The sequence below is a fragment of the Elephas maximus genome, chromosome 4 (genome assembly GCF_024166365.1).
Source record: "Elephas maximus indicus isolate mEleMax1 chromosome 4, mEleMax1 primary haplotype, whole genome shotgun sequence".
Lineage (NCBI taxonomy): Eukaryota > Metazoa > Chordata > Mammalia > Proboscidea > Elephantidae > Elephas > Elephas maximus.
This window is the reverse complement of record NC_064822.1, coordinates 166,731,984-166,746,942: the sequence shown is the minus strand read 5'-3', so window position 1 is coordinate 166,746,942 and position 14,959 is coordinate 166,731,984. Positions and strand designations below refer to the sequence as shown.

Sequence of the window (14,959 nt, the reverse complement as noted above, 5' to 3'; positions counted from 1 at the left end):
TTGCTTAGCAGCAGCATAATAGTCTATTTTTTGTTATAACTCACCACTAAAACAATCTAAGAAAAAATAAATAAATAAAATGGTTTATAAGGCTTTAATGCTATAAATTTCCAGGAAAAAGTTATTTTCTTTTCTAAGTTATACATGACATACCTTACAAACGGCACAGGCTACACATACCGCTTTCCTTTCAGGAACATTTCTTCTGGTACCAAAGTTGAGCCTGAGCTAAGCCTAAGTGAAGAGTCTAATATTACAGCACATTTTCTTTGCAGGAAGGCGAAGGACAACAGAATGTCCTTTTTGATGTCATTTTTCCTTCTTATTCTACCATAGCAAAAGGCCAAAGTACAATTGAGCATTACTAATGAGCCTGTTATGCTTCCCACGAGCTAATTCAGTGGGGAATACATTTTCTTTTAGCATAAATAATCCTTTGTCCCCAACAAAGACCCACAGTAAGACGCTTCCGAGACCATTTTTAAAAAACGGCAGCAAAGAAGCTGCTCCTATTAAAATAAGGAGTCCCACATAATCAGACAAGAGCTTTAACAGTTGCAACTGCCAAGCCAAAACAAAAGAAGGCCTAAATTATAAGGCGTGTGCAAATCAAGAACAGTGACATAGTCACAAAGAAGCTATCACAAGAATGTTTAGTAGTTGCACTTTCTATGGAAAATTCAACAAAACTAGTTTTATGGAAGAAATGAAAAATTTGTGTACAACCTTGGGTCATTTGAATTTTGCAGAAGAGTCTTTCATATATTTTTTTCAAATCATACTTCTTGTGGTAATGGAAAGAACTACTTTTAAGATGACAAAAATATAACCATCTGGATTACCTTTAAAAAGAAATTCTTTATTAAAATAGTACTCAAATAAGTTATAATGTATCTTCATATATGAAAAGCTATAATATACACAAACACATGCTTTTACTGAGAAACTTTTACCAGCTGGTAAGACTGTATCAGTCAGTCATCAATTAATTAAGATGTACTCACTATATCCCAGTTAGTAAGAGCTGGTTATGATACTTTCTAGTCATTTACTAGTCTTTCTAAATCATTTTTGTGCCTCAGACGTTTAATCTCAAGAGTGGCTTCTTCATTTCGATAGTCCCAGTCCCTGACCTTCATCACAATCACAACTCTTGCTTCTGATCCATTTTACCGCCAATTTTCCTCTTTTCTATCTTTCCCTAAAAGTCTTGGTCTCATATAAACCAATTATACTGAACCATCAACACTTCATTTTTGGAACTGCATCTTAATTAGAAATTTAATTTAAATTTTATTGTTGTTTTGTTCTGTCTACTTCCACTCTCACCAATTTGAGAAAGTCTTTTCCCTTAGATGTGAGGAAAGGGGGGGAAAAAAGGCCTCTCACATGACCAAGTCCAAACTACACTCTAGCCCTGCTGGGAATCTTTCACAAGACACGAACTTACATACAGATCATAAGTTAAGAATACTATACTTAAGTTATAAAATCTGAGGAAAATGTTAGAAACACAGACTGTGCTCATCCACTTGAAATCTGACCAGGATTTAGGCCTAACACACTCATTTTAAAAATAATTTCAGTCATGCGGTCTACAAGATTATTCGTGGTGAAGCTCTTCATACCAATTTGACCTCAGATCATGCTGGAAAGAAAGCCAACCTACTGAACTGACCCTTTACACCACTGCTGCAGAATCTGAAACTGAGTACTTTCTTATTCCTCACCCACATATAGGAAATGATGGGAAGAGCTCAAGGTGACATAGCTCAATCCTTGCACAAATCTGGGGACAAGCAAGGAAAACAGTGACAAAAAAAGCAAAGAAATAAGTTTCTTTGAGAAAATAATAACATAAGCTGCCACAGTACACCACATACATGCAGTGCTCAGCCACAAGATTACTGCCATGATACATGTAGCTGCAAGAATTTGATAAATACTAAAGGTGGGAGAGCAGTTACTGCTGGGGAGTGGCAGGAAGGTGAAATTGGGGAGGAATGTACGGGGCCTTTCAACTGCACTGGTAATATTTTATTTCAAGGTAAGTGGAGAGCACACAGGTGTTTATTATGCTAATCTTCATGCCTTTCTGTATGTCAGAAATATTTCACTACTTTTAATGCTTCATTTAGAAAATAATTGAAGAATATATCCTCTCTGATTTATTCAGGAAAAAAAAGCCAACTGTTTTTCAGCTTTAAAATTTTGAGTTAAATATTTCCTAACTGCCTAATAAGAGGAAATAGAAATGCTATATCCATACCAAAAATATCTCACATTTCTTTTTTAAAAAACGTGTACTAAAATAACTTACCAGAAAGACACACTGTGGTAGTAGAAAGTATCCAGACACATCTGGTTTGAATTCCACCTCCAGTAGACAGTAGCTGTATGACCTTGGAGTGGCTAACTCCTCTGAGCCTCAGTGTTCTCATCTATAAAATGGGGATATCACCACATCTCTGGTATGGCTGTTGTGAAGATTAAATGAGATGACACATACAAAGTATCTGACACATAGTCTGCACTTAAATGACTTAATGTTATTAATACTAAGATGAGACATAATTATAGTTCATTTAATATAATTTATCAAATTAAAAAAATAAATCAAGGTTAATAATACTCAGAAATCATTAAACATAATTTGGAAAGCTTTTATTAACATAAAAATACAGTTACAAATGAAAATAAAAGCTTTAAAATGCCCACGTCATAATTGGGAGACAACTCAGATACAAGTTTTCTAAGTGATTTACAATTTTCTTTGCTAGAATAAAAGTCTTCAGGCATTTAATACAGGTCCTTGACTCCAGTCAGCCTGTCTCTTCACTCTCTTTTCTATCAGTTTTACTCATATCTGTGACTATATCATAGTTTAGGCTATTTTCATACCATGTACATTCATCCATTCAACAAGCATTTATTCACCACCTTTATTGAATTAGGTAGGCACTGCAGTCAAGAGACACAATGATGAACAAAACAGACATGGCCTATGGAACTAATATATCAGTTGGAAAGATTAAAAACAAGCAGATACATAAATGGACACATAATGTTCTGAAGAAATAACACGGTGCCACAAGAAAAACTGCAAGGGCCTATGTTAGATTGAGTGATTAGAAATGGTTTTGCTACAGGAAAAACATGAATTTGAAGAATGGTAGGAATTAGCCAGGCAAAGAGAGGAAGAAGAGTTCTATGCATATAGAATATTTTTTGCAAAGCTCTGAATAGGGAAAGAGTTTGGTGCATTCCAAGAACTGAAAGAAGTCGTCAGTATGACTGAAGCACAGAGACTGTGTGGCTTAGGATGGGGCTGACGAGTTGGGCAGCAGCCCCATCATGCAAGGCCATGGAAAGGAAATCAGACTTTATTCCAAGTGCAGTAAGAAGCCACTGAACAGATTTAACCAAGGGGATGACACGATCTAATTCACAGCTTTAAAAGAGTTCTCTGAGGGAGACAGACTAACACGGTGATGGGCTTAACAGAGAAAAGAAGGAAATAAAAAGAGAGGATTGAGATGCAGTAAAAAGAGACTAGGGGGAACAGAACAATGAGAGGAGGAGAAACAGAGAAGGGTAGAAGCAATGACAGCAAAACAAACAGCCTACAAGAAATAAATGAGGTGGAGAGATGGCTGGAGGAGGAAGAGCTATGGATACATTGCAGTGGTCCAGTGACAAATGATGGTAATGGGGCTAGAATCCTGAAAATGACTCCACTGGAGAGGCGTGGAAGGATCTGATAAATATTGGTGTTAGAATCAATGGGACTTGGTAATAGGTATGAAGCGCTGAAGTAGAGGGTTGTAAGGGCAGAACGAACTGTTAAGAATGACTCCTAGGTTTCTGGCTTAAGCTAAATAGATAGTAATGCAATTACTGAGATAACGATGATGGGAGTCTGAACAGATTGAAGCAGGGGACAGAGCATAGATAGGTCAAGAGTACAGTGTTTTGGTCATGTCTAATTTGAAAAGCCTTTAAATACATTAAAGTGGAAATGTCAGGTAGGAAATTGGAAATATTAATCTAGAGCTAAGTAGAAAGTTCAGGAGGAGATAGAAATTGTCAGCACTTATCTGGGAAGGAAAGCTACTGGAAGGAATGAGATTATTTAGAAGGGAATCTAAGAACAAGTCCCATGAAAATCCAATATTTAGACATCAGAGAAGGCCAGCAAAGGAGACAGGGAAGGAACAGTCAGAGAGATTCCTATCATCTCAACTAATCCAGGTTTATAACTTTTGATTTGTCTCCTCCAAGAAGCCCTTCCTGATTTAAAAAAAAAAAAAAAAAAAAAAACCACTGCTCTCAAGTTGATGCTAACTCACAGTGACCCTACAGGACAGAGTAGAACTGCCCTGTAGGGTTTTTCAGGGATGTAAATCTTCATGGAAGCAGGCTGCCACAACTTTCTCCCTTGGAGTGGCTGGTAGGTTCAAACCATTGACTTTTTGGTTAGCAGCTGAGTGCTTACCCACTGTGCCACCAGGGCTCCTATTAAAAAAAAAAAAAATTTTTTTTTTTATTAGCCTGAATTAATTCTGATTATACCTTTAGCTCTTGAATTCACGAAGAAGTTCTCCCAAACTCTTGCTTGTGTGGAGCCTTGTACTATTCTGTTACTCCTGTACATTGTTCGGCCAAGTATAAGTTCCTCAATTGCTGCTGGGAAAGGTATTGTAGAAATATTCAAGGCTGAAGTTTAGAAAACAGTTTTGGTGGAAGAAATGTGGAAATACCTAGAAAACAAAATTGAGTTGTCTCCCTTCTCTGTAGCGTTTCTAATGTAGAAGAAATGTGACAGTAAAGCTTGGAAGCAGTCAAATAGTAGACAGTTGTCTGACTTTATCTCCAGGAGAGGCAGATTGCTTTAAATGGTAACAATACTCAAGAGGAAGTGAATGAGAATTCATGCCACTGTTTCTTGGACCCTCAGATATGTTATTGTTTGCTTAAGCCATTCTTTCTCTCTCCTTTCATCCCAATTACCTTTTACTTTTCATATTATTTATTAAATGACCTGAACTGATAAATGAATTTGCCTCTCACCAACACGTCCAAGATGAAATATGTACAGTGGTTACTGGTCAGTGTACCAGAGGAATCACTTAGGAAAAAACAACTAAGAGTGGTGTGCAGGCAGGAGGTCCAAGTGAACAGGACGGAATAGCTGTACTAAGGGGCAAGTTCTGACCAATGTGCTACTCAGAATTTCATACGGCTGCCCCAGTGGACAAGCACATTTTAATTACATCTTAAATAGAATTCATCTGTGATAGAATAATGACCCTCAAAGATGTCTTTTTTTTTCTTCTTTCAGTTCAAGAAATGCCAAACGTATTCTTTCTTCTCTTTTGGTTTTCTAACTCCAGGTCTATGCGAATTTCATAATACTTTATGCTGTCTTTTCAAGCTGCCCTTTGAAATCTTCCATCCAGCTTTCGAATGCATATAAGGAGATTCAAAATATCATGGCTTGGGTCAGGGGCACCTTAGTCCTCAAGGTGACATCTTTGCTTTTCAATACTTTAAAGAGGTCTTTTGTAGCAGATCTGTCCAGTGCAATATGTCCTTTGATTTCTTGACTGCTGCTTCCATGGGTGTTGACTGTGGATCCCAGTAAACTGAAATCCTTTACAACTTCAGTCTTTTCTTCATTTATCCTGAAGTTGGTTATTGACCCAACTGTGAAGATTTTTGTTTTCCTCATGGTGAGACGTAATCCATACTGAAGGCTGTAGTCTTTGATCTTCATCAATAACTGCTTCAAGTCCTCTTCACTTTCAGCAAGCAAGGTTCTGTCATCTGCATAATGAACAGGTTGTTAATGAGTCTTCCTCCATCCCGATGCTGCATTTTTCTTTATATAGTCCAGCTTCTCGGATTATTTGCTAAGCATACAAATTGAATGAGTATGCTGAAAAGAGACAACCCCAATGCACACCTTTCCTGATTTTAAACCACTCAGTATAACCTTGTTCTGTTCGAAAGACCGCCGCTTGGTCTACGTACAGGTTCCGTATGAGCGTAATTAAGTGTTCTGAAGTTCCCATTCTTCACAATGTTACCCACAATTTGTTATGATCCACACAGTCGAATACCTTTGCAAAGTCTTAGTTATCTAGTGCTGCTATAACAGACCTACCAAATGTGGACAGCTTTAACAAAGACAAATTTATTCTCTCACTGTCTAGGAGACCAGAAGTTCAAATTCAGGGCCATCAGCTCCAGGGGAAGGTTTTCTGCCTGTAGGCTCTGGAGGAAGGTCCTTGTCATCAGTCTTCCCCTGGACTAGGAGCTTCTCAGCATAGGAACCTTGAGTCCAAAGAATGCGCTCTGCTATTGGCATTACTTTCTTGGTGGTATGAGGTCCCCCACTCTCTGCTGGCTTCTCTCTCCTTTTATCTCTTGAAAGATAAAAGGTGATGCAGGCCACACCCCAGGGAAACTCCCTTTACATTAAATCAGGGATGTGATCTGCGAGTGTTACATCTCACCCCTAATCCTCTTCAACATAACCCAATCCTGCCTCATTAGCCACAGACAGAGATCAGGATCTACAGCACATATGAAATTACATCAATCACAAAATGGAGGACAACCATACAATACTGGAAATCACGGCCTAACCAAGTTGATAAATATTTTGGGGGGGACACAAATCAATCCATGACAGTCAATAAAACACAGGTAAACATCTTTCTGGTATTCTCTGATTTCAGCCAAGATCCATCTGACATCAGCAATGATATCACTCATTTCACGTCCTCTTCTGAATTCAGCTTGAATTTCTGGCAGTTCCCTGTTGATGTACTATTGCAACAGTTTTTTAATTATCTTCAGCAAATTTCACTTGCATGTGATATTAATGATATTGTTCAATAATTTCTGCATTCTGTTGGATCACCTTTCTTTGGGCACAAAAATGAATCTCTTCCAGTCGGCTGACCAAATTTCTTGGCATAGACAAGTGAGTACTTCCACCATTGCAACCGTTTGTTGAAACATCTCAATTGGTATTCTGTCAATTTCTGGAACCTTGTTTTTCACCAATGCCTTCAGTGCAGCCTGGACTTCTTCCTTCGGTACCATCAGTTCTTGATTATACGTTACCTTTTGAAATGACTGAAAGTAGACCAACTCTTTTTGGTACAGAAACTCTGTGTATTCCTTCCATCTTCTTTTGATGCTTCCAGCATTGTTCAATTTTTTGCTCATAGAATCCTTCAATATTGCATCTCAGGGCTTGAATTTTTTCTTCAGATCTTCAGAATGCTCCTTAGAAGTGAGGATGGCGAGACTTTGTCTCATGTACTCTGACATGTTATCAGAAGGGACCAGTCCCTGGAGAAGGACATCATGCTTGGTAAAGTACAGGGTCAGCAAGAAAAGAAGGACTCTCGACGAGAAGAACTGACACAGTGTCTCCAACAATGGGCTCAAACATGGCAATGATTTTGAGGATGGCGCAGGACCTGGCAGTGTTTCATTCTGTTGTACATAAGGTTACTATGAGTCAGCACCTAACAACAACAACGATGGTCATGTCCTAATCCCCATAACCTGTGAATATGTTAACTTACAAGGCAAAAGAGACTTTACAGATCAATTAAGTAGAGATGAGAAGACTATCCTGGGTTATCCAGGTGAGTCCCATGTACTCACAAGAGACCTTAAAAGATGGGGGCAGCAAGAGACAGAAAGGGCCACATGAACCAGTGACTTACATCATCCTGAGACCAGAAGAACTAGTTGGTGCCCGGCCACAACCGATGACTGCCCTGACAGGGAGCGCAACAGAGAACCCCTGAGGGAGCAGGAGATCAGTGGGATGCAGACCCCAAATTCTCACAAAAAGACCATACTTAATGGTCTGACTGAGACTAGAGGAATCCCGGTGGTCATGGTCCCCAAACCTTCTGTTGGCCCAGGACAGGAACCATTCCCGAAGACAACTCATCAGACATGGAAGGGACTGGACAGTGGGTAGGAGAGAGATGCTGATGAAGAGTGAGCTATTTGTATCAGGTGGACACTTGAGACTGTGTTGGCATCTCCTGTCTGGAGGGGGGATGGGAGGATAGAGAGAGTTGGAAGCTGGCAAAATTGTCATGAAAGGAGAGACTGGAAGGGCTGACTCATTAGGGAGAGAGCAAGTGGGAGTATGGAGTAAGGTATATATAAACTTATATGTGACAGTCTGACTTGATTTGTAAACGTTCACTTGAAGCTCAATAAAAGTTAAAAAAAAAAAAAGATGGGGGCAGAAGGTATGTGAGGATGGGAGCATAAAGAGGGGATCTGATCATGGAAGCAGAGAGTCAGAGAGAGAGAGAGATTTGGAGATGCTACACTGCTGGCTTTGAAGACGGAGGATGGTGCCATGAGTCAAGGAACACAGGTGACCTCTAGAAGCTGGAAAAAGGCAAGGAAACAGATTCTTCCCTGGAACTTCCAGAAGGAGACTCCTTTATTTTACCAACTCCTTGGTTCTAGCCCCATAAGACTCATGAGATAATCACTATAATAATTTTGTTTTGTTTTAAGCCACTAAATTTGTGGTAATTTGTTATAGCAATAATAGGAAACTAATACATATCTTAAGTGAACAAAGGATGATTTGCCCAGAGGGTCAGGCCATTTGACCCAGAAATGGCAATATACATCCAAAATGATTAGAAGATGCAGCGACTCCAGTATGTCAAAAGAGAGAGAGAGAAGGGCATTAGCTGTATATAGCATGCTCAAAAGGGAAAAAAAAGATCCAAAATTTATAGGTAAAGCCCAAGTGTTTGCTGTGCGTCACCATCATCATCAGCAGTGTCTGAGATCATTTATTCATTCATTCACTTAAATATTTGCAAGGGCTTCCTGTGTTTAGTCTCTCAGGGAGAAACACCAATATCCACTCAAGTTACCAAGTCATCTTTGATCCCTTCCTTGCTCACACCTAGGCCCTTTTTCCTCTCCCTACCTTCCCTCAGGCAAAACAATCAGTGACCATATCCTGCTGTTTCACCCTCCAAAATTTCTTTCATTACTCATGGCCGCTCCTCTAGTTCAAGCCATCATCATCTTTCTCCAGGTTTACTGAAATAGCTTCCAACCAGTCACCCTTTCCCAGCCTTACAATCCTCCAACCTGTTCTTCACATACAGTGATCCTTCTGAAACTCCAATCTGACCACATTTTACTTCCCTACTTAAAACCCTTAATGATTTCCCACTGCCTACAGGATAAAGCCCAAACTCCCTAACAAAGCAAACAAGGTCTGTCTTCTAGGATCCCTTCAGCCATACTGAACTTTTAGACCCTTTAAGCACATGTTCTCTCACCTCTGGATCTTACATATGCTGTCCTGTCTACATGGAACACTTCTTCCTCCTCTCTTCCTCACTCCTACCTATCCTTTAGGTGTAAGCCTCGATGCTCCATTCCTCCAAAATGCCTCCCCGATGCCCCCCCATCTACGTTAACAGCAATATATAATATGCTTCTATTGGAAACCCTGGTGGCATAGTGATTAAAAGCTACAGCTACTAACCAAAAGGTTGCCAGTTTGAATCCACCAGGTTTTCCTTGGAAACCCTATGGGCAGTTCTACTCTGTTCTATAGGGTCACTATGAGTTGGAATTGACTCAACGGCAACAGGTTTGGTTTTTTTGGTATTGCACTATATGGTATAGTTATTATAAGCTCCTTAAGAAGGTAATGTGATCTACTTCTTCTACTTCTTTATAGAAATCACTGCTAAAGTCAGTACAGGAATTACTCCTGAATATGATAAATGCTTGTATTTATCCCTAAAGGGAGTGTGAAATGACAATAAGATGAATCAATGGTATATTCATTTAAGAAAAGAAGCAACTTCCATAGCAAATGAAAGAGATAAGATTCCTACAGTGTAACAAAACATGTGTTATTTGCAAAATACAGACTATTTATTTGTTGGGAATCTTTGCTTTTTTATTTGAAATTTTCCCCATGCAATGTCTGCAGAGCTTCAACCTGAATGGCTTAATTTTTATATGAGATAAATTAGTTTGTCATAAATTTTGTGGGACACTTCAGTCTCAATTTTAAAAAAGAACTTGAGAAAATGTTTACCTCTACAAACAGAGACTAAAAGAGTGTACAGTCCCATACACAAACACTAATATAAAGAACTGTAAGAACAACAACTAAACGTCCATTAACAGGAAACTGCTTGAATAACTTACAGGACATTCACACAATGGATTTACTCAGCCCCTTGAAGGAAAAGAGAAAGCTGTATCTACTGATAAGAAAATATGTCTGATTTGGTCTGTGAACAAAAGCAACCTTCAGAAGAGGTCTGGTGGTGCAGTGGTTAAGTGCTCAGCTGCTAATCAAGAGATTGGTGGTTTGAACCCACCAGCCGCTCTGCGGGAGAACGATGTGACTGTCTGCTTCCCTAAAGATTACAGCCTAGGAAACCCTATGAGGCAGTTCTACTCTATCCTATAGGCTTGCAATGAGTTGTAATTAACTTGATGGCAACAGGTTTCTTTTGTTTTATTTTATTTTACCAGGATAACACATTTTCTCTAGATTATGGATATGTAAAAGAAAAAAATTCTGTACAAACATAAATAATTTTTTCAACAGTTAATTTTACTTTTGGAACAAAAAATATTAATCAGTTACCCATCCAGGTAAAATAAGCCCTTGTACTTAAACTTTAAATAAAGCGAGCCCTTCACCACAGCTAATTCCTTCTTACAGAAAAGTTTATGTTGTGCAATAGTACCCAGAAGTCTCTGTATTAGTCGGCACTTCAGCAATATCTGCAATGATTAATGGTCACGATACTGTAAATTCCCATGATGCTTCCAGCAGCAAAAGTGAAATTACATTTAGTGTATCTGGTATATTTTATTACATTGTAACGCTTCATGACTTAGTAATTCACTTACAAAAAGTTACCATAAAATAGGAACTTCCTGGTAACCAAACTCCTTACTCTACAACAAAATATTCACCTGAGAAAACTTTTTGAGTATTTATAGGGAGAAATACTAAATAAATAAAATTGTAATCGTTATCTATATCTTGTAAATGTTAATTACTTCTGAGACATTTCTCAATGACAATTAAATTCCAATTAAAAATGGGGAAACTCAGTGTGAGACAAACTGGCTGACAGACTCATGTTTCCTCTTCTCCCAAATTCTATATGCTACATCACATGGCTTTTTAGGTACATAATTTTTTTTTTTTTTTTAAAGGTATACCTAATAACACAGTATGGAAAGTAACCATAGGAAGAAAAAAAGTAATACACACATACATCTTACTATAAGGAAGTAAAATATATCAATATGTATCAACCTTTAGTCCTTTATTTCCCTCATTAACAGTGAACAAGCAAAAACTACACGGAAAAATATAAATTAGGAAACACTACTTCTGAACTGATCAATTCTACAAACATCAGACTCATTTAGCTTTTTATTCATATTATATATCTGTCTTGGAAGAAGTACAGCCAGAATGTTCCTCAGGAGGGAGGATGGTGAGACTCTGTGTTACATACTTTGGGCATGTTATCAGGAGAAGGGCATCATGCTTGGTAAAGCAGAGGGTCAGCAAGAGAAGAAGACCCTCAACAAGATGGAATGACACAGTGGCTGTAACAATGGGCTCAAACATGCCAATGACTGAGGATGGTGCAGGACCAGGCAATGTTTTCTTCTGTTGTACACAGGGTTGCTATGAATCGGAACCGAACAACAACAACATATTGTTGACATTATTCTCTTATCACACACTTTGATTAACCTTCACAAGTTACTTCTCATTATTTGCTAATTCATAAAGTATTCAAAATAAACCCATACCCACAGCAGGAATGAACCTGGTCCATACAGGCAAGTAATCCTGTGTGCTGACTTTGCTTAAGGTTAGGAATATAAACACAAAGGTAGTATGATCGCTACCTTTATAACTGCTAATACACTTCACAGAAAAGAGTCTGCATGTTGGAGTGAGACCCTTTGGAGTGAATTCCAGGTTGACTTTAGTAAGTTATTTCCCTTCTCTGAGCTTCATCTCCCCATCTATAAAATGGAAACACCACGAACTACATTGTGGGATTATTGAAAGATTTCACAATAATATAAGTAAAGCACCTAGAAGACAGTACCTGGCACATTTCAGGTACTAATGTGCTAGATAATTATGAGTGCTTACTGTGTGCCAAGTGCTGTTTTAAGTGCTTTACATGTATTAACTTAACCAATGAATGATAACTATCATCATCTCTGGCAATGCTTTTACCTTCTGTTTCTCCCTATCCTTTGGTGATAGCTCAAAAATCTTAATCTGATTTAAACAGGATAGAAGTAATAATAACTACATGTCAGGCCCTGTGCAAAACTAGCTACATGGATTATGATTATTTCACCCAATCCTAACAACAACTCTCACATCAATAAAGTAAGAACCTTCTTTTACGGACTAGGAAATTTAGCTTTAGAAAGATTAAAAGACTTGCCTAAGGTTGCATGGAGCCCCTGGGTGGCACAAACAGGTCACTGCTCAGCTACAAGCTGGGAGGGTTGACACTGTGAACCCAACCAGAGGTACCTGGGAAGACAGACCTGGTGATCTGCTTTCTTGAGTGGCAACTAACAATAAAGTCACGTACCAAGTAAAGTCTGATTTCAGAGCCCAGTGCTTAGCCACTCTGCTAAAAAGAAACGTTACTTTTAATTCAATAATGTCAAAGAAAGCAGAGATACCTACTATTTAATCCCAGTTGGTTTTTAATGAGCGTTTGAAGCAAATGAGTCAGGTAAGCATCATGTGTCAGGATCTACGAAAGAGGATTCTCACTAGAGTTTCCTTCTACTTTTTCTCCCAGTCCCCTTCCAAAGAAAATCTGAGGTGGCGAGAATTCCAATTCCTAATCATTTAAGTGCCAAGAGAGATGATCAAATCATTTAAGTGCCAAGAAAGATGATCAGATCATTTAAGTGCCAAGAAAGATGATCAGATCATTTAAATGCCAAGAGAGACAATCAGATCATTTAAGTGCCAGAAGAGATGATCAGATACAGGTTCACAGACTGCTTATCTTCACAAAGAGTAATTATTAGCATGCTTCACACAAACTGGAAACGCTGGTGGGATAATGGTTAAGAGCTATGGCTGCTAACCAAAAGGCCGGCAGTTCGAATCCACCAGGCGCTCCTTGGAAACTCTATGGGACAGTTCTACCCTGTCCTACAGGGTCGCTATGAGTCGGAAAACTCAACGGCAGTTTTTTTTTTTTTTCTTCACACAAACTAAGCAAAACTCAAACTGACCAAAACTAAACCAAACCAAACCAAACCAAACCCATTGCCTTGGAGTCGATTCCCACTAAGACGGACCCTAAAGGATAGAATAAACTGCCCCATAGGGTTTCCAAGGCTGTAAATCTTTAGGGAAGCAGAGTGCCACATCTTTCTTCTCCTGAGCAGCTGGTGGGTTGGAAACTCCCACCTTTCAGTTAGCAGCCTAGCGCTTAACCACTGCGCCACCAGGGCTCCTTCTGACCTAGACTAAGCCCGCAAAAACCAACTTTTTTAATTAATATTGACTGGATCAGCTACCCTCCACACCCCCTCCCCCCCCCCCCAACTCGTACCACAAAGCACTCTAAGTTTATCATATTCAATCCCTTGGTTTCAAAAGATTAGCAAGGAACCCAGGGGTGACTGCACGGGGAAGCACACTCTCCAAACTTTCCTCCGATTTCCCAGGAAATCTGTAAGTCTCCCCTTTATTTTGCAAGCCGAAATTCCTAAGCAGTCTTCCAGACTGAGGGATGTGGGTGGGAAAGCATCATTTAGGGCCTCCAGTTATATTCCCTTGTTCCTTACGTCTGGGAGAGCTGGTTCCTGCGTGGACTGGAGAGAATAGGCAAGAGACTGTAAACCTTGCTTTGAACAGAAGCTGCTAGAGGACAGAAGACTGTGTGGTTCTCCTTATACGGTCAGTGACTTCATCAATTCTTCCCGCGTGTGATGGTGAGCAATGAAGTGACCCTATCTGTGCTAGGCGCTTTGGGGATGAAGGTGCTCATGGAGACCCTAAACAACTAGCTTCAGACTTTGATACTTCTTTGGTCTTAAAGCTGGGCGGGTAGCGGCTCGGTATCTCCTCCCCACGCCAACACTCTCACACCTACCGCCCCCCGCACACCTGTCGCCCCGCTTCACGCACAAGGGTGGGCATGTGAAGGCAGGCACATCACCTTGACGGCCCCAAGAACCAATCAGAGAATGCGGCTCCAGCAGCGAGCCAATCGCAGCGCGCCCTGCAAGGGACCCCCGCCCCACTAACCCACCGCGGCAACTCTGTGGAGTGCTGGGGACTCCGTCAGGCCTCCGGCTGAGGCGCTGAAGCCCCGAGACGGTGAGGAAAAGTTCGCGCGGAAAAGAGAGGGCACACAGGGGAGTACTCACCAGCCTTGGCGCAAGAGGGTCCCTTCTCCCTGCGGGAAAGCATCACGGCGCAATCTGTGCTGGGCCGTCACACCCCAAACCAACCGCCTCCGCCACCGCCTCAGCCTCAGGGTTCGCCACGGCGCGCCGCCGCCTGGTTCGAAGGGACCAATCAGGAGCCGGGGAGGGGGCGTGGCCAGAGGCCCCGCCCCCGGCCGCCCGGAGCACGAGTCGAGCGCGTCAGTCGTCTGGGGCCCCCGTGGGGGCGGGAGTCCGTGGGTTTCCGCCCAGAAGCTTGCAGTCTGGAGTCTCGGAACTCGGGCTGCAAACCTCGCTTCTCACTGAAAGGCAAAGCGACTTGGTCACCGAACAAATTCTCCCTCCTGCCCGCTCAGCGACAGCCCCTCTTCTTGGTCCCGATAGGCAGGAGAGGTGAATCTATCTCGCCCCCACCCAACTGGTGTTCCAAAGAGCTCTTAGGTCC

At 40.6% G+C, this 14,959-nt stretch overlaps 1 protein-coding gene across 4 annotated transcripts in view; it reads right to left on the bottom strand.

The window, feature by feature from the left end:
* GAS2L3 (growth arrest specific 2 like 3) overlaps nucleotides 1-14,601 on the bottom strand; it is a 44,868-nt gene extending 30,267 nt beyond the window's left edge. Inside the window, exons 1-2 of one of the 4 annotated variants that reach the window (XM_049884144.1) lie at nucleotides 14,497-14,601; nucleotides 2,321-2,477 (exon numbers count right to left, since the gene is read on the bottom strand). The gene's annotated coding sequence lies outside the window, so the exon portion shown is untranslated. Of the gene's footprint in view, nucleotides 1-153; nucleotides 685-726; nucleotides 762-2,320; nucleotides 2,478-14,496 lie in introns of those variants that run through there. The other 3 variants (XM_049884145.1, XM_049884146.1, XM_049884147.1) reach the window with 3 other exon arrangements.
* Nucleotides 14,602-14,959: the final 358 nt, after the last annotated feature.